We start from the raw sequence: 19,419 nt of genomic DNA on the forward strand, positions 1-19,419 counted from the left end.
TTCGAGGAAAAAATTTATCTTGTAGTATCTACAAAGACAGCCTGAGGCTGGTTGGTGTCTCGCTAATTTGACGGGGGATTTCGTAGCGGCGACAGTGAAAGGTACAGACATAAAGTAAATCAGCGTGGACACGAGATCGAGGAACGAAGGAATACAACTTTACAATCTATTCTTCCCACGAAGAACGTGCGCGCCTTGTAATACTTGATAATGATCCGACAAGGATCCAAGTAATAATGGTAATGGCACTGTGGAATGACAGAGATAATGACAACGTAATGCGAATGTTAATGTATCCCGTGGGCGGACGTCGTAAAATTGGACGCAAGGGTAACAAAGGTGATCTTTTCCGGCGAGCAGTCTCGAATTATAATATCATTTTCGCATAAAACTGGCGTCGCCAGATTACTCTTCCGATCCAACAATCCGTCGAACAATTTTATCTCGTCATCGGCTGGGAACTTTATGAAAATAATTAAGACTTAGAATGACTGTTTTAAATGAGATCATATATCTGCATAGTTATAAGAACTGAATACGATTAATTTTTTCACAATATTATAGACGTTATCTGTAACTATATAGCTGAAGGATTTTATTCAATCAGGTCACGAAGTCAGGTCACCATGTGATTAAACTTGATTTCTGGAACAAAACATCACCAAGTTATGTTGATAAAGTCGAAGACTACACGAACGCATCCATAATTTCTCGTCAAGGTTCTGCAAACATATGTATCTGTCTTTTCAAAACCACACCCGGTGTTGCTAATGTGATATAACTAAGAAAAAATTGTAACGGTGATAAAATTCGAATAAAAACATCCGAACATATGCCTTATCTTCAAAGTAAGTAAATATTTCTTATCGAATATATAATCGCAAAAATTAGTATTTTTGCGCTTCATGACCTAAGCTTGTTTTAAAAAACGTAATTTTTCGAATTCAAATTTACGAGATTGAATTGATCGAATTCAGATTGGACAATCAGATTGAGATTGAAATATGGTGTAAAATATATGTAGCAGATATAAATCCTTCTTGCTGTCATATAGAATAAACTATCAATCGTATAGCCATCTTAATACGATTGTAGTAAATCTTTTATAAATTACTTCCTCTTCCTCGGAAGAGATTAATTCATACTCTTCAAAAACTTCAAATCTAGACGATATCAGTAAGAAAGCGATGTTACATCGCGTCACTTCTGTGACATGAAAAAGGCGCGACGGAAACGACTCGACACAACTATGCGTGGCACCATGGTTGAAAGAAACGGATTAACGGAACATCGAGGCTCGTTAAACTCGTTGCATCGCGTTGTGTTTGAAGTGCACGTGCGATCGTTAAAATCTTCCAACTTTTTTGCCATTTCGTCAGCGGCCGTTCTCGATCGGACTTTCTCGCTCGACGGGGCGCCATCGTTCACCTCATTTGCAAGCGCACGTGTATCGGCGACCGATACAGCGACACGAGTAAATCACGTTGAAACGCGTGTAGAAATGCGGAGGAGAGCGTGGATTCCATCGTGCAAATAGACCAGTTCAAAATGAAGGAACAGACAGGAAGCAAAATTGCGACAATATATAGGTAGCGGAATTATGACAAGAATATCAGGGTCGTTGTATATTTTTCGTTGGTTATTACATTTCCATCGCAAAATACATGCTCACGCACGTTGTTGAAATGATATAGTAGTTCCTAACATTTATTTTTTGTGTGTTTCTAATATGCAATAAGTTTCTAACTATGATAGTTAAACGAGTGACCGCTGCTAGGCTTTTCAGATCCAGAGATTATGATTAGCATATTTACAATCAACTACAAAAGTGTATACATGGCTATCGAATTTTTTGGATTCGACCTATTAAAAGTAATTTGAAATATACATTTTTATAGTCGTTTGCTATATTGAATTATTTCTAGATGGAAATAATAAAAATAATAAACAGTCGGCTCGCAATAATCTTGAGACGAAATTATAGATCATTATTGATAACGGTAATCTTCTTCATATCTCTCGATTTAATATCGTACTGGTATCTTGAAGATACAGAATACTGCAGTTAATGTTTGAAAGAACTGTAAGTAGAGTGTTAAATGGCTGTTCTATATTTTTAAATGTTTCTTTTTATCCGATAAAGATAGTATTATGACAGTGTGTAGGAGCTTAAAGCATTAAATGATGACTAGGATATATAAAAACCAAATGTAAAATGAAATATATCGTATAAATATCGAAAATCTAATAGAAAACTAATCATCCAGTATTAATAAGTGGTTACGTTGCTTTATTGGTAAAATAACGGTAGAGATAACGTTAAAAGATATTGATAAGCTTTTACGATATTATATTTATGGTCACTTTGCTATAATTGTCATTAATGTCATGATCTGTAATCAAGTGTAAATTAAAGTGAAATTTCTATCCAGTGACATTTAATGCTTAGACGTTAACTCGTTGACATACGTTATAAACATTCTTAAAATATATTTGCATTAAACATTAAATCATGTAAAACATTTATTATTGTTAATTATATTACACGTAAACTTCTCTTTTATTTTTAAAATAGTGCGATTGACATTTCAATGTATAAAACATCATATAGAGTTTAAAATTACAAGGTTTATTTTCAAACTATCACAACGAGGAAATCGCGGTTTCAGTAATTGAAATTTAAAATTCGACGAACACGTGACAAATGTGAGAACATTTCAGGCTAAATTGCTCCTGTTCGTGTGACCATCTGAGGGATTTACCACCAAAGCTTCCATGAAATCGTAAGCACTTCTCGTTACCCTACTAATACAGAGTATCTGTTATTCAACATGATATACAGTACCCGGCATTTATTGTCACATATGTCACTCGTTCATTTCAATATGCACGCGTCGCAGCCTCATATGGATACTTCTATACATCAAGCAGTAATAAAGTTGAAGCAAATATAAGACAAGATCGAAAAGAAATTCCATTTCCATTTTGTTTCTATCGTACGTCATATATACATTTTACATTAATATAATAGAATACAAATAGAATCTCGATTATCAAGACATCGGTTAATTCAGAAATTGGTAATAATCCCGTATAAGAGAGATTGAAAAATGGGGAAAAATCTCTTTTTTCGAAATTTAAATATTTTTTGGATTCGTTCTATTAATATTTTTTATTTCAGTGCTGAAATTAAAGAAATTTGTTACATATTCGTACCAACTATACATTGAGTATGCTAATATGTGGCAACATACCGCGTATGTAAGGGTTAATAATTAGAATTGTAACCACCTTGGATAAAAACAGAATCTTTCTATACACATCGTAATTTTCTCATTTTTCTATCGTTCAAAGAAAACGGAAGTCGCCATTACATACCAATCGAAGCGTTCACAAACAATCCAAGAACACGAGATCTCGATTTTGAGTTCCTCGACATTAAAGATTTTTCTCATTATCTACTAACTACTCTAGAGCACTAGTGCATCGTTTGCACGCGAGAAGAACACGTCTCGCTTTTTTTCACGCGTCATTTTCTACGTAAGAGAACAAACCACAACGAAAATCGTTACGTATCATTCTCGTCTAATTATTTCCGACAACCGCATGTTACCCTGCTTCGAGGAAACACTGCATTGTACATCTAATTAGAAACACACAATTGCAATTTTTACACTGGAAAACGAGGTGGAAGTCGCTGATTGCTGGTTAGTAAGGGCAAAAAACGATCAATCGAGATCTTAACGATATGCAGTTGCTAGAAAATATTGGAAAATTAATAAGGACGTTGACAGATAAAGAAGAACAAGAACGCAAGAAGGTGTAAAGCGTGGATCGTTTGCTTCTATCACGACGGGAAACAGCAACTAATTGCTTGACATTGTCGCTACGCGTGTACGTGACGCACGTGTTTAAAGGGTTTCTAGTTACTAAGTGATTTACTGTTCGCGATAGTGTCAGAGGACTGCCTTGCGCATCTTTTTCACTGCGCAAGCAGTTGTAACCATTTCTTCCAGTCAAACAATCAACTTGACTATCCTAAAAAACAGTGGATACTCCGCTTGGTTTTTCATAACTCCTTTTTTTCAGGTTAAACATAAAAAAAGATGGTTTTCTTTAATTGAAGTTGTTTCTTGAATGTATAAGAACAAGAGAATACGAGAGGTTTTTTTTGATAAAGGAAATCTATTGTTAATGGATTGTTAATTTCAATCACATTGAATTATAATATAAAGATCAGAAATGATGACTATCGAATTTTTACCATTATGCAAGCTGGGCCGGTAATCGTAGTACAAGTGAGTAGAGGACGATTCCACGTAAAAAAAAAAAAAATAAGAAAAAGATGTGGTATAACATTTTTTTATCCAAGGCTCCGTTTTCGAGAAAATCGACTTTGAATATTTAAAAAGTATACTTAAATATTTTTAATTTGGCTAACTCCGGAGTAAACGAAAGTATACAGGGTGCGCCGTTAGAATCCGGACAAAAGAAGTTTTGTGCAGAAAGTTGTTTATTTAAGTCAATACACAAAAACACATGAAAATGTTGTTATATCTCATTTAAAGGGTCCTTGCTGAGAACTTTTATTCTATGTAACCACCCTCTGCCTCTATGACCTGCTCTATTCTTGCTCTAAAGCGCGAGCACGCTGACTTCAACTGGTCGCGTTTAATTGTCGCGAATTCTGACTCGATAGCAGCTCGTAGGGAGTTGACGTTGGGGTGCCTGCATTTATTAGTTTGTCTCTCGATAACGCCCCACACGTAATAGTCCAATGGGTTTAGGTCGGGACTGTTAGGAGCAGCTTCGTGTTTTAACGAACACAGAATCAAATGACAACGGGCAAATCTTTTAAGCTTGGCGGCCTCGGAGAGCATCTGACGGACTTTGAGAACGTAGGAGGCATATCTAAGATCCTCTTGAGCTATTCGACGGACAATCGTTTCACTCACCCCCAAGACGGAGGCTAATTTTCGGAGAGAAGTTCCCGGATCTTCCAAAATCATGTCTTGGGCCCTTTGAATAATTTCTGGCGTCCTTGTTGATTTTTCCCTAACCTGAACTTTTCTCGCCGGAGAAGGAGAACCCTTCTCGAACCACTCTGAGGCTGCGTATCTCTTAGCAATGTCGTATACCGTCGATCTTGGGTAGCTAAAGAATTTTATAATTTCGACCGGCGTTCTCCCGGCGCGAAGACTTTCTATAATCGCCGCTCTTCTATCGTATTCCGGGTTTTGCTTAACGAGTTCTGTCATTTTGAGGTTATAGAAGACTTATTGACATATTTAACTAACTTCAGAGTCAATCAGCACAAACATCTGAATTCTAATATGGTGGGAACTACAAATTGAATTCTGTCCGAATTCTAACGGCGCACCCTGTATAATTGCCAGGGGTTTAAATTACACTTAAAAATAAATCAGAAATGTAGAATATAATGTTCTCATAAGATGTTACATTTTCGAGAAAAATAAGCTGAAAATGTATCATGCGTATTGTAGGATTTTTTTATTTATTCAGAATGGATTAAACAGGAAACCATAGTTATTTAACGTGAACTAAATATAGTAATGTTCTATAACTAAGACAACTAAATAGTTAATTTACAACTTACGTCACCACGGTTCCAACGCTCTCTTTCACGCGGACACCCTCCCTCCTCGACAACGCTGACTTCTCAACTAACTACTGACTATTAATTCGTCTTTCTCCCTTAAGCATCCCATTGTCTTTTCTCACAGTCCCACTACATACGTGTCCCGCAACCGTCCGCGGCCACGGTTAGGCCTTTTTCCACGTAACTATTCGACCGAAGGACCGACGACACATTTGTCATGTAAAATCACAGGTCACAACTCAGATTATAAAGATATAAGAAGGTTTAGCCGAAACACAACTATTAACTTCCTCTTTTATTGCACTTTATTATGCACTTAATAATTGCAATTTAGTATATACTGAATTGGCACGTATAAATTACACTTTATATAGATCTAAGGTTAGAAACGCGGTAAAAAGATGTTGACTGTTCGAAAGTTAGAGAATCAGTGAAGTTTAGTGACGATGTTGTGGCGGAGGAAAGCTAGTGATGGGTGGGTCCAAGGACACGAAAAGAGCCGATTTGTTAAGGATAATTTTTCATTAAAATAGACTTCGCTGTTAATTGGCTGATTTTCTCGGTTGGTGAGTGAGGAAGGGTTCTAACCGCCCTTGAGAGAAAGTTGCTAACGGAAGATACCGAATGTGAGAAAAACTGACTTTCCCCTATTTTCCCATAGTAGGCAAAAATATAAAGAATGTTTGTTTTTGGCCTGAAGGATCTTAACTATGAAAATGGTTTTATGGTGAGTCCTTAAAGAATATTGAGAGTACGCGACAAGGATGTCTGACATCCTAGACATCTAGTTGTCATTTTGCTCTTTGATCCTGGTCCTTGATGTGCTTGACGTTACACATTGATGGGCCGCTCGGTCCATTGAAGTTTCCAGGTCCTTTTGGTCTGTCGACACTTTTTTTCGACTTTCTCGCAACATTATTTATATAGTTCACCCGATATTTCTTAGACAATCTATTCACGATATTACAGTATGTATGTACCAGATCAGTTCGTAATTAAATGTGTTTAAATTATATTTTCTTGGAAATAAGGTCTTACTTGGAAAATTTTTATTGTACATTTTTTATTTATTTCCACGTGTATAATAACCTCCTATTGATCGTTTATTTATATCTAGTCGGTACCTGGTCAAGTTAAAATAGACTCGACAAATTTCTAAATTCGATTTAAATGAAAAAATTGTACTGTATATTTTTGACTCAATTTCCCACGTAGAATTCACCCTCAGCCTGATTGTATTACAATTAGTAGTAGTTAATTGTTCTTCGAATGAAAGTATAATGTATAAAAAATCAATACAAATGTTTCTGGTTTCACAAAGTATTACGAGTTCAAGTAAATTCTACGTGTCGCGTATTATTCATTTTCCCTGTCATCAGTGACACCATTATTCATCTCTCAGTTAATCAACGACGGCAATCGTCTGAAATTACCGAGATCCTCAACTTTCTTCGTACTTTTCCACTCGATATATCATCAAGCAAGAATCTACCTGTGTCTTTCCTCGGCTAACTATCGAAGAAAGTGCAATCCGTGGATTCCTAAGTGTTCTTTTGCAACATACACGAATTAATCAACCATATAATTACCAACTAGAAGACCGCCAATCACAATGAAATTACAATTAAATTTCAATTATATTGTAATTCAACACATAGACCAACAACCTAGATACGAGATTTTCAAGACTCTAACGTTCAAATAACAGTTTTCCATGGAAGAAAAATTTGATAATTTCCATCCACGCAACTTAACGCCTTTATTTTGTGTCTGGGAGAGGACACTATATCATCCTAAATACCGTGGAAATCGCATTATCTTAGTTAGTAAAAAACAACATCCTAAACGTCCTAGAATCGTCGACGGATCGAAATACCGTCTGTCCATGGGGATTAAATCGCGATTAATTCGCGAATATTAATTAGCCGACGAATGGAGTGGCGTCTCTAAACGTTCTCCAAAAAAAAGAGTCTGCCCACGACTCGTTGAACCAACGCCAGATAAATCTTATGTAATACCGTGAGCGCGCGCGTTTCCGCGTGTTTCGCGTGCCAGCTCGTGTATTTCGTGAGCGTCTCAGGGGACGTGTCAGATCAATGCCACCGGTGGTAACGAGAAATCATCGAAAACACTGGCTGCTTTCCCCGTTACGGACAGTCCACGCCACGGTGAGAACCTTCTCATCTTCCCACGATAATCAGGTACCGAAGAAAGTGCAAGGGGAACGGGTAAAAGGCAGGGATTCATTGGGAATGGTCGGATCTTTGATCGATCAACTGGAAAAACTAGAATCTTTCTTTGTGGAACATGGCATATTTTGTTCGGATGGTGTCTTCGATTCTTAAAACTTAGTTTCAGTGGCCTGAATCACAATAATTTATCAGCAAATCTAGTATATTCGAATCCAATTTATACTAGTAATTTTGTTTTTACGATTCAATCACTATAATTGTATGACATTCTATCCTGTTATTTGAATGAATTTATTATATTATATATTCAAATTCATCGTGTTTACTATCTTTTCTATATCGTATTGTAGGTATATCTGATTATATCTATAATCAGAAATTACATATTTCAAAACTCTACGTTCTTTTTCTATAAGTTAATCTGCACACAAACTTAATCTTCGAACAAAATGCCGAATAGTTCATCAAGAACTATAAAGCGACACTTTCCTACATTCCCTATAAACTTTTCCTCCTTAATTCCTTCATTCCAATATTCCTTTGTATCCAAGCACGCAACTTGAACATCTCAAATCCTATATCATCCAGTCGCTCGATTTAAAGAATCTTGAATGCAACGATCCAGCAATCGATAACTTTACTTTAGATAACGATCAACCCTCGCAAAAAGGAAGGTCATTAATCAAATTCTTTCGTCGTAGTTCTTTTCGGAAGTCTTCGAAAGCGACACGCACGAGGCAGTGACGGCGATCGAAGTGTGTCACTTGCACTTGCTGCGCGGTCCACGGAGAAGAGAGAAAACCTGCACACACCACCGACGCCGATCGTCGCCGTAGAAGTAGGTCGAGAAGAAATAGCTGCGATGCGTGCGAATCCACGCAAACGAAACGACGACAACCGACCGCGATCGAGGTAGAAATTTTCATCGAGTCGTCTGTATCGGTGTCAAGAGACGCGGCGCACTCCGGATCTCTATCCGTCCCTGTTTTCTCCGGATATTTTTACGATTATTATCACAATTATCGCATAGCCAGTAACGTTTTCTTTGGGAGTTTCCGTGACGACGCGAATAGTTTCCATGAAAATGGAATAAAACGAAAAGGTGTGATGGTTGGTAGTTGATAATGCTTCATGAATATATCGAATAGTATAGTAGAATTTCTCAATCATTTGAATTTATTTGGGTAAATGCAATTTATGTAATTCGATTTTGATTTTCTTCGCTATCTATCTATTGTTCATCAATAGTGTTCAGATAAGTGAGTTCAGTTGGCGAAAAGTCAGTTAAGCGGGCATTAATTAAAATTTCGTTCGAATAAATGGGATAAACTTTAACGGAGTTCGCAGATCCTCTCAATTACCTATGATTTTTCATCCATATAACAGGAATGATAAATACATCCAATTTACAGAAGTTTATCTAATGGGATAAGAAAATTTTTATTACTTTTGGTTTTTTGTTTTTGCATTATAGTTTTGATATGTAATCAGTTATATATCGGGTTAACGTGATCTGAACCTTGAAACTGCAATTTAATGAATTTTCCACGAGGAGTCTCAAAACAATCGTGTATTCAATAAAACCCATCCAATCAACAATAATCATAAAGAGAAGAGAGTCGACGCTGTAAACGATGCTTCATAACAAATACTTCACGAGAAATGCTATTTCACTTAAACTGACAGGAATTTAGAAAACTCGTTAATTTTCTACCGTCAACAATCAAACCGTATTCAATTTTTTACCATTTGTACATAATATCCAACATTAATCAGATAAAAATTATTTACGATTTCCCCATCGACAATCGTGTTTCAAACTTATCCAATTCAAAAGGTACAATTTTCTGCACAATGATGGAGATATACTTACTCTGTCAAAAGTGAAAAGCTAAACACTTTCGCCCAATTCGATCGCTTTTCATGAGAAACGGATACCGATTGTTGTAGCATGTTCGCTTTTTAAACCGAACGTCCCAATTAGGAGAAACTCTACGACAACGAACTTTCGAATTGTCTAGAAAATGGATTTTCCTTCCAAGCTTGACAAGATATTTACTACGATTCGAAGGATCGCGAGTTCCTCCCGGTTTCATCACTTCGCGATGAGTGAAATTACTATCAATTAAACGCACCAACACATTGTTCTTGTAATTGCTCAATTGTCCCGACAGCATAACGCGACATTTATGAATTTCTGCCTTCTATTGTAAGACCTTATTTCGTGCGATCGTAATTAAGGAAAAAATCGTGCTCTTGTTTCGTTATATATCTAAACACAATCGTTATTTGATTCGTTGAAGCATATTATTGCGCGATTGATCGACTTTCAAAAGTGACATCGAAATTCGGAACTTTCCTCTTTTCACGATTCATCTGTCTCTTGACACAATGATACAATTGATGTTCGTTGATTCGTTGATTGGCGGTTCGTAATGCAGTAAATTGTTGGCGAAATCTCTACGTCAGGTTCACTGGTCTTCTCTGAAAGACCTTCAATGTCTTCAAATTGTATGAACTGTCTTCAAATTGTATTGAACTGTCAAAATAGTCTGATACGCTTCCATTTACAGATGATACTACTTTTATCATGCTTTTCTATCAAATAGGAATTGTATCATACTGTTCTATCGAAACAAAAGTGACCAGTAATCCTAATGTTTTAATCGATGTATTTCTAAGAGAAGACCGGTTGTAAATTTTTTATTTATAATTTACAAATATTGTATAAGATATATTTGCAAAAGTTTGTACATTGAGATATCCAGAAAGTATGCTGGGAGTATCCCACAGCAGGAATTGCTACGAAACGATAGCTTGCAAAATTGAAACTCGTTGAATATGCCAGAGTCTGTTGCAACATCCTATCATGCAATTCACTGCAAGTAAATCCGCGAGTCATTCAGAATATTGCTTGTTAATTGACTGATAAAATCACCATTTAAACTTTTACAACCACTCAATATACATAATACGCATAACTTTCTAAACACTTCAGTTAATCGTTTATAATTAACGCTACTGCATATAAAACGTCTGCCCTAATCTTCGAATCCTACGGTAAGGATATCATCGATATTTAAATTCAATTCATTAATAAACTATTTAATTTTATCCATTTTTATATACTAATTATGTATTAGGTAAAAATATTCATTGATCAACAAGATGAATCTAAAATTAGGGAAGTGACAAAATAATCTTCATAGTACCTTCTCGAATTACTTAGCGTGTCGAAATTCCCCGAAATATCTAACGAATCTCCTGAAAAGCCAATGATAATTATAGAAGACAGAGATCCATTTATCCGGAGTGGCGATCACGCGGAATCCGGACCCCTCAAACGCGCTGGTGGCCGACGTATATTCCAAGAGAAATATCAGCGATCTTTACGACCCCCGTTGCCACCAAACCAACGAAGGATTCAGGGTAGAACACGCGTGCTAACGCCAGAAATACATCGAGGCCATGTAGAACGTTTCATCCTCTCTTATACTTGTATTTCGGTCTAGGGTAATGCACGGAAACGCGACGCGCGTAAACACATGTTCGCCATATGGCGAATAGTGTGTTCGTCGTGATTTTTTCACGTGACCCGGACCTTGAGAACGCGTCACAGATGCCGGAGATCGCGCGTCGCCACGTTGAATTGGGAATATATCAATCAAAATTCATCTTATATTCCGTCTGAGGATTGGAATAATGCTGTAAGTTTGTGGCAGGCATCTTTGTACCAAATCATTTCTGACAAATAGCACTAATAGCATTTTATGATGACAAAACGAATACATATATTTATTTGAGATAACTGACAATTAGTCCTTGTTGGACTTCTATGCTATATTATAAGAAAAGTACATATTAAGTTGTTTGGAAAGTTTGTAATGCTATTGTCGGCTCGAACATGCTGTCCTGGATTTGATGATTATTTTTTATTAGAGGATTATTTATTATGAATTTCTGCTAAATGATAATGTTCGACTGTTCGCAGAGAGACGCGGTCGCGGTAGAGTGCGCCAACGAGAGTCGTAAATTCTCGTTACGATACGATAATCGACGCCACGAATCAGCCGATCCCCTATTTCGTTTAAGACAGTAGGGATGGTTCCATAATTATAACATTGATGTAACAAATTAAATATACTTTTTATTCCAACAACTTTTCCTTGAAGAATATAAGGTGAAGAGTGACTAACAAATTGAGATGTATTCTATTTGAAGGGACGATAGCAAGTAAGTTATGTTTTGTGACGGCGGTATTTATACGAAACTAGTGATGGGTGCTGGTCGCCTCACCAATGGTCGCTCGCGTGTGAAAATTACAGTTGAACATGGGAAAAACTCACTCTTCCCGTTTTTTACCGGATTGAACAATAATCCTAAGGAACTTCTCCAACTTGAAAGATGTTTTGTAACATTTAAGGGCCTTGACGGTAAAGTAAAAATACTTAATTTTATGACAGTTCCTTAGGCATATTGCGGTCCGCCTAATTGTATTTGTACAATTGGTGGCCGTCTTGACCGAGGATTGGATTTTGGTATATTGCAAGGTTACGGGACGTAACAGATAATTTGAAGAAGTCAATTTAATAATTGATATATATATATTATGAATATAATGTTGCAAGTAATTAAAGGAGAATATTAAAAAGCTATTAAAATAATGTATATTTTATGAATTAATGAAATGGTTTAAATAATCCTACAATTATTCTGATTATAACATACACGCAAATGAAATAGAGATTTCAAAGTATGTATCACAATAGGTACATCTAAAGCTTCATCATACTTTTGATTAGAAAGGCCATTAGAAAGGGAGCAATGGAATATTTCCTTATTAACTCTCAATTAAAACAAATATATAGCCTGTTATACGGTATATTAAATGTTAGTGCTTTCCGAAATCCAATCCCGTCGCAGCATCTCTGTGAGATTTAAGGCTGACAGTTTGCAAAATTTATATTTGTGCGACGAAAATGTTGCACGCTTCACACGTGACCGATAATTACACGAAAATATGAGGCAAATTAAGACGTTTGTGATAAATTTCGATTAATCGAGTGGAACGGTGGAACGACGTTCCTGGACGGCAACGTTCCACGATCGAACCCTTCCAGCTTCTCCGCCCCCGAAAACTATAATTAGCCAGCACTTTGGCAATTTGCCTATCGCTTCCTTTCATTCATATTCCTGTTGCTGCCGTTGGTAAAGATAAAAATAAACCGACCAGTTATAAAGCTCCCCTAATCAGAAATGATCCTTCTACCTTGTGATAATTACGTTCGATTGCTTTATTAGCGATATAATCGAACAATTAATATAATCTTTCTTTCGTACAACATACAATTTGCCAAATAGTGTCATAACCGATTTATAAAACGATCGAATAATGTAAAATTTAAGGATGAATTGTTACATTTTGTTCGAAAATGTTTTTTCATTTATGAAGTAAACGTAAATATATAAAAAAAATGAAGTTATTAAACTGCCAACGACGCAGTTATAAAAAAGTTGAAGATACGAAAACATATTTAACTGCATTTACAAAAATATGAATTCACATAAATATCCGCAGTCTAGAAATAACCTTGTCTTATAGAAGAACAAAATTATTTGATTATTCGAAAAAAACGTGTGTCGTGAAATGTCTAACTATCAGAGTTACTCTATGGAGAGTTACTTATTCCTTAACGTTCAACTTTTATATTATTCACAGAGTTAAAAGCTTGAAAAATAAAAGTCATACGCAAGATCGTACGATCGCTGATATCATCCGAACAAAAAGTCAGCAGCAAAAGAAACGTATGAGGTCATTACGTCTGAAACATAAACGCGACATTGACAGCTATATTGGTGAGATTCGAAAGGATATTCGAACGTCTGCCATCATAGGAGTGTGGATAATTTCGCATTCACCACGTGTGGCAGGTATTCGAAGGTAACACATGGTGGGGAACGCTACATGAAAGGAAAGATCGAGACGTACCGATCCACTTTGACAGCGAGAATAAATAGAAGTCGCTCGAGAAACGTAAATTTTCAATTGGTTCAGAGATCAGCTTCGTATAATGTTATATGGTAATGAGAACATTTCAACCCTTATTATATGCAATGTAAGCTGCAAACACGTTATTAATTAATTTGCGACGTGTACGAATTAATTATAATATTTCTACAATTTCTATCTAAGAAACGCAATTTTTATTTGTCACAGAATTTTCAGTAATATTTTGATAAAACTATGGTAAATTCTGTATATAATAAAACTTTTTTAAATTTCCTACGTAATAAGATTCCGGTATTAAATTTTCTACATAATAAAATTTTGATATCCATAATATATTTCCAAATAATAAAATTCTCTTTCTAAAATTATCCTCTTACTCACACCATTACAGAAATATGCTGCTCGCTTTTCATTTACATATCGTAAACCTTCCGATGGTCGTGATACTCGTGTAACATAATAACGATACAATTTATTATAATCAGTGCTCCCGTACAATTTACGTGTAGCAGCTTCGCAGGCCCATTAGCAAATTGCCCTTCGTCCGAGTTAATTGCAAAGGTTCGAACATGGTAGGAGCGTTTAAAGGCGAGAAGACGACACGAAGGAGGGGAAGAACACGTTGAATCGCACAGGTGCGGGTCGACATATTCAGCACGTTCTTGGCGAGCAATGCGGCCTTTCTCCGTGACATTTCAGAGGCAACAAAACAGATGTAGGTGGAGCTCTTGCATCTTTCATTACGATGCAAGGACGACCGGCTACGAAGAACCGACTCGAGATTCTGTTATGCCGATCTTAACCTCCGATTCTTTTCTTTGAAGTTTCAACTTGTCGCGGATTAAATGGACGTTAATCATGATTTATCGATTCAACATCAAAAGAAACTAAATAAATAATTTCAAGTTCGAAAGGCAATCCCAAAATTATAATTTTGTTTTTGTTACCCGTACATGCTTTTATAAAGAGAAAAAATGACAAGTTGGAAGACAACGTCAAAATTGTGATTTGTTTTACTGTTCCGGTCTTTTTTGGTGGAAAAAAAGCAACGACAAGTTGTGAAAGCCAATGTCACAGATTTATATAACCAATGATCCGTAGTTTCGTATAGTTATGTGTGCAGCTATACTGTTATTTAATTTGTACAGGGTAAAAACAACAAACAAGATTATGCAACAATATGGCTTAGAATCGTGTTTGAAATAAAAAGCTTTCATTCCGCTACTGTTTCTTACATTACACGAGAATACAGAGTGAGTCATCTAACTTGGCCTCACATTACTGGCGAACGACGTGTGAATCGTGATACTGATTTACTGTATTTCCTGAAAAATTTGCATCACTGCAGTGTCGAAAAGACATGATGCAATAGTCTTCTTAATTTATATCTACACATAAAAAAGAGGAACGTCGACTGGTATTTTTAAACATGAAATCTCATACTTTTATAAATACGAGCATTTGCAGCATTTCACGTTTATACAAAGATACAGTATAGACAGACGTTACAGAGAAAAATTAATTTTTAATAATTTAATATTTTATATATAATATTTTGCAATTTTATATTATATATTTGGTGTTCTTTTATATTTGAACACATTCATTAGTATTGACGCATATACTGCATTAATGCATTAATCAGTTAAATACTACTGACATAACTGCTGTATCTTTGTCTTTCACATGATTCGTTAAAATGATTGGAAAGTTAAAAGAGTATCTAGTGAACAGTATGTCAGAATCGTTATTATTTAAAATAAAGACACTTTTGAAATACTTTATGTTCTGGTATTTTATAGTTTGATCTGATATCTAACAAGATATACAATTTTAAAGATGGGCTAGTTACGTCTTGATACCAGTGAAAGCGTTAAGCTGCTCAAAGCTACCTTAACAGTATTAGTTTTTTTCCCAATGTTTCTACGTTTATTCCCTCGAATTATAATATTAGAGCGCTGACAAAGCTACCGTTACAACATTTCCCTGGGATTAGTGACGTCTACGATTCGGTCAGCTGGCTACCCGGAAAAGAAATCGTAACCGGTTGTTACGTAAACTGCACGATTGACTAGACGAAAAGACACGTTACCATAGAACTGGTAGAATGTTCGCGTATTTTATCTACAATAGTAACGATTCCCTAATTTTACTGTCTGCATGCTACAATTTTAAAATCCAGTTATGAACTCTCTACTCTTCCCCGAACCGCTTCCTCCTAAACTGGTTTCAGAAAGACATTCACTTTATCTATGCAATACCACTGACGTAAATACACGTGCGTTAATCCTCTGAGAATATACGAAAATAACGAAGATTTTCAGAATAATTTTTTCTTTGTAAAGATTTCTAATATTTCCAATGTCGGATGTAAAAAATAGATATTCCAAAGGTTTTATAGAAAATACATAAGGCATTACAAATAAAGATGAAACTCAAGGAGTGAAATTTATAATACTATACGTGGCGGCTTTCCCGAACCTCTCTCGTGTTGCATTATGAAAAGGTTAAAGTAAATCATAATAATTCTACATAATCTATGTTATTATTGCTACCTTGTTTCATGTTTTTAATAACACAGAAGCCGGATAAAAAATTAACGGAGAGAAATTACAGTTCGTTCAAAGTGAAAGAATTCACTAACGTCTAATCCTCGCGACGTGTCGAAGCGGAAGTGAAACGAGGATGGATACGTGATAGAATCCCTTTATTAGAGTCACGTAACGTCGCAATGCGACGTTGAACTCGTATCTCGTGCGAAACTCGCTGTCAATATTAACACCGTTTCCCCATTCGACGTGTTGTAACTCGAAACGAGGGAATTTTTATTCTGGCGATACACCAGGAAAGGAAAATATCGCTTGCGCAATTCGCAACGAAAACCAGCGCGGCTAGAAACGAAAGCTCTGCGCGACCAGTAGCTGGATTTCGTGTATACGTATGTTTAACATGTACTACCGCTCAAAAGTATTTGAATACTTGCTTATCCTTTGATGAGATATATTTCAATTATACAATTACGGATAAATCACACTGCATTTATTTTCTTCTTTCTGATCAGTCAAATTATCCAATTATCACTACCATTTTGTACAAAATTCTCAATTTCATTAGTCAGGTACAGAGTTTTTAATATCTCAAAAAAAAGATCTTATTTTCTTAAGTATGAATATTTGTTATAGATAGATAGTATGTAAATGATTGCGAATTTTAAAATAAATTTTGTCATTTTTCTCTATAGCAACTGGTAGTATATATATATACTAGGTGGTCTAAAAGTCAGCCCCACGATTTTTATACAAATCATAATACTAAGAACTTCGAAGAAAGTTTTACTTCTATGAAAAATTAAGGTTACCTCTATTTTTTAAAAATGAGACAATAATTTTTATATACACCATTCAAAGGATTTTTTAATCCTCTACAAAAAAGTATTAAAGCACTTGTTACGAAAAATGATCAAATTTTAGTTAAAGTTTAAATGACATTTTAACTTTAATGTTATAGAACTTATCCTACGAAAGATAACGAAAACAAAAATTAAGTGCTTGCTATCTTTTCTTATCCTTCACACAACAAGATTTACAACATTAAAGTTAAAATATATTTTAAACTAATCCTTTCTCGACCAAGTACCTTAATACTTTTTTGTAAGGAATTAAAATACGTATCGAATGATGTATACAAAAATGTATTGTTTCATCTAAACATACAGAGATCACCTTGACTTTTTTATCTAAGTAAAACTTTTTTTGTAAATCTTAATATTGCAATTTGTAGTCGATTGAAATCTGATTAACTGATTAAATTTTCTTTGGAACATCTTTTGTGACACTACCGGAAATGTCTGAAAAATTGCGGGGACTGATTTTTAGACCACGTTGTATAATCAATAGTAAAATATAGGTTATTGCCAGCTGTTTAATAGGTAATTTAGATTTATAGCCTGACGATTCTATGAAAGTATAGTAGTTATTACTTTTGATTACTAATTCATTATTAACTTTTACATTTTGCTAACATTCACATACTGTTACTACATATTGACTAAGGCTTCGGATTCTGATAAACAGTAGCATAAGTACGGTATCCAAGTTTTGCACAGGTGGCGGTGAGCGGCCAGGGCAAAGATTTTTCATTCGTGTTCGCGCGATGCATTTCGACACACGGAGCCCCGCGACCGTACAACTCGACGCGAATGCGCGTTCCGCGATTAAATATACCGCACGGACGAGTGACGGCGACTTTAATTACTTCGCGGAGTCCCGATTAATGACCCGCGTGGACAGCGACCGCCTCTCGTAATTCGCATCGAAAATTTCTAACGACTTTGATATATTACGCACTCGTCGTTTGTACAGGTGCCACGCGGAAAAATTATGTTTCCTATCCTATTGGCGGAATTTCAAGTAGACAAAGGCGGTTAGCTCTTTGGTTTTCTTCTACTTGTGGCAACTTTAAGTTTTACTTAAATTGTTAATTTATTAATGAGAAAATTTACACATTGACACCTCATACACAGTATCAACATGTTGATGTTACAACTATTTGAGAAACTTTAAAGTTATCGTGGAAGCAGCTTTATTAGAGCACAGCCTAAGGAATCTTTTTAATAGAATTATGACGAAGACGAAACAGTCTCATGGCAAAAATTAGCACTAAAATTATCAGAATGATAAAAATGATTACTTAATTTCTCATAGAAATTTTATACACAAGAAATTTTGAGGATTTGTCTGATTTTGTGTAAAATATTACGATTTGTGTAAGATATGTTTCTCATTTTGATTTCCTTAGAGAATACAAGTATTATACTTTAGTAATCAGTAGTCGCTTTAATAATTATAGCAATATTGACTAATATAGTGGAACGCTCCGTAATAAAAATTAGCTATCTGTGAAAACTCTACTATGTTGAAATTTCGCTTATGAATCAAAGATTACTGAATTAGAGTCAATTTTCAAGCAAATTACAAAATCACGTGAACCCTGTAAACTACGGGTTTCAACGAAAAAGTTAGATCTTGTTTCAAGCAAACGGTGAGAACACGCTAAATCTCAGATCGATCTTTCGAAATTGTACGGTTCAGCTGCGTCACCGAGGCGACTAACGCCATGGTTCGCAGGCCAAATAAGATTTGAAAGGCAAAGCGTGCTGACCAGGCGAATTTTAAACAATCGCGTATCAATCACACGCCGAAGATTTCTATGAAACTTTTCGCGTGCAACTTTCGTTCTCCTTTTGTTACGCTGAAATCGCGACGACGGCACGTTTCCGCGCACGTGTACAAGAAACTCGTCAAGGATAACAGCTACGAAGAATCACGACTACTAGCGAATCGCAAGGAAGAAGAGGAAATCGAGATTTCGCGAGCACGTAATTTGATTTTGCTCATTTTGTTCATTTATCCAAGTGTTTCTAGGTCGCGCATTATCCTCGATGAAATTGAAGGGGAATTTCAAATTTTCTGCTTTTAATTGACTTTGTGTTTTATCAAGTCCGAGTACTCTAAAACACTTTACTCTCGCAAGCAATCTTCTCAAACTTTATTGCATTCCAAGTTTCATTATACCTTTTCGTGGCAATAATTAGGATT

General features: G+C 35.7%; 1 protein-coding gene across 6 annotated transcripts in view; it reads right to left on the reverse strand.

Moving 5' to 3' along the window:
• Positions 1-19,419, reverse strand: part of LOC132910295 (LIM domain only protein 7) — a 158,983-nt gene that overhangs the window by 53,397 nt on the left and 86,167 nt on the right. The window lies entirely within an intron of this gene.

The sequence above is a fragment of the Bombus pascuorum genome, chromosome 9 (genome assembly GCF_905332965.1).
Source record: "Bombus pascuorum chromosome 9, iyBomPasc1.1, whole genome shotgun sequence".
NCBI lineage: Eukaryota > Metazoa > Arthropoda > Insecta > Hymenoptera > Apidae > Bombus > Bombus pascuorum.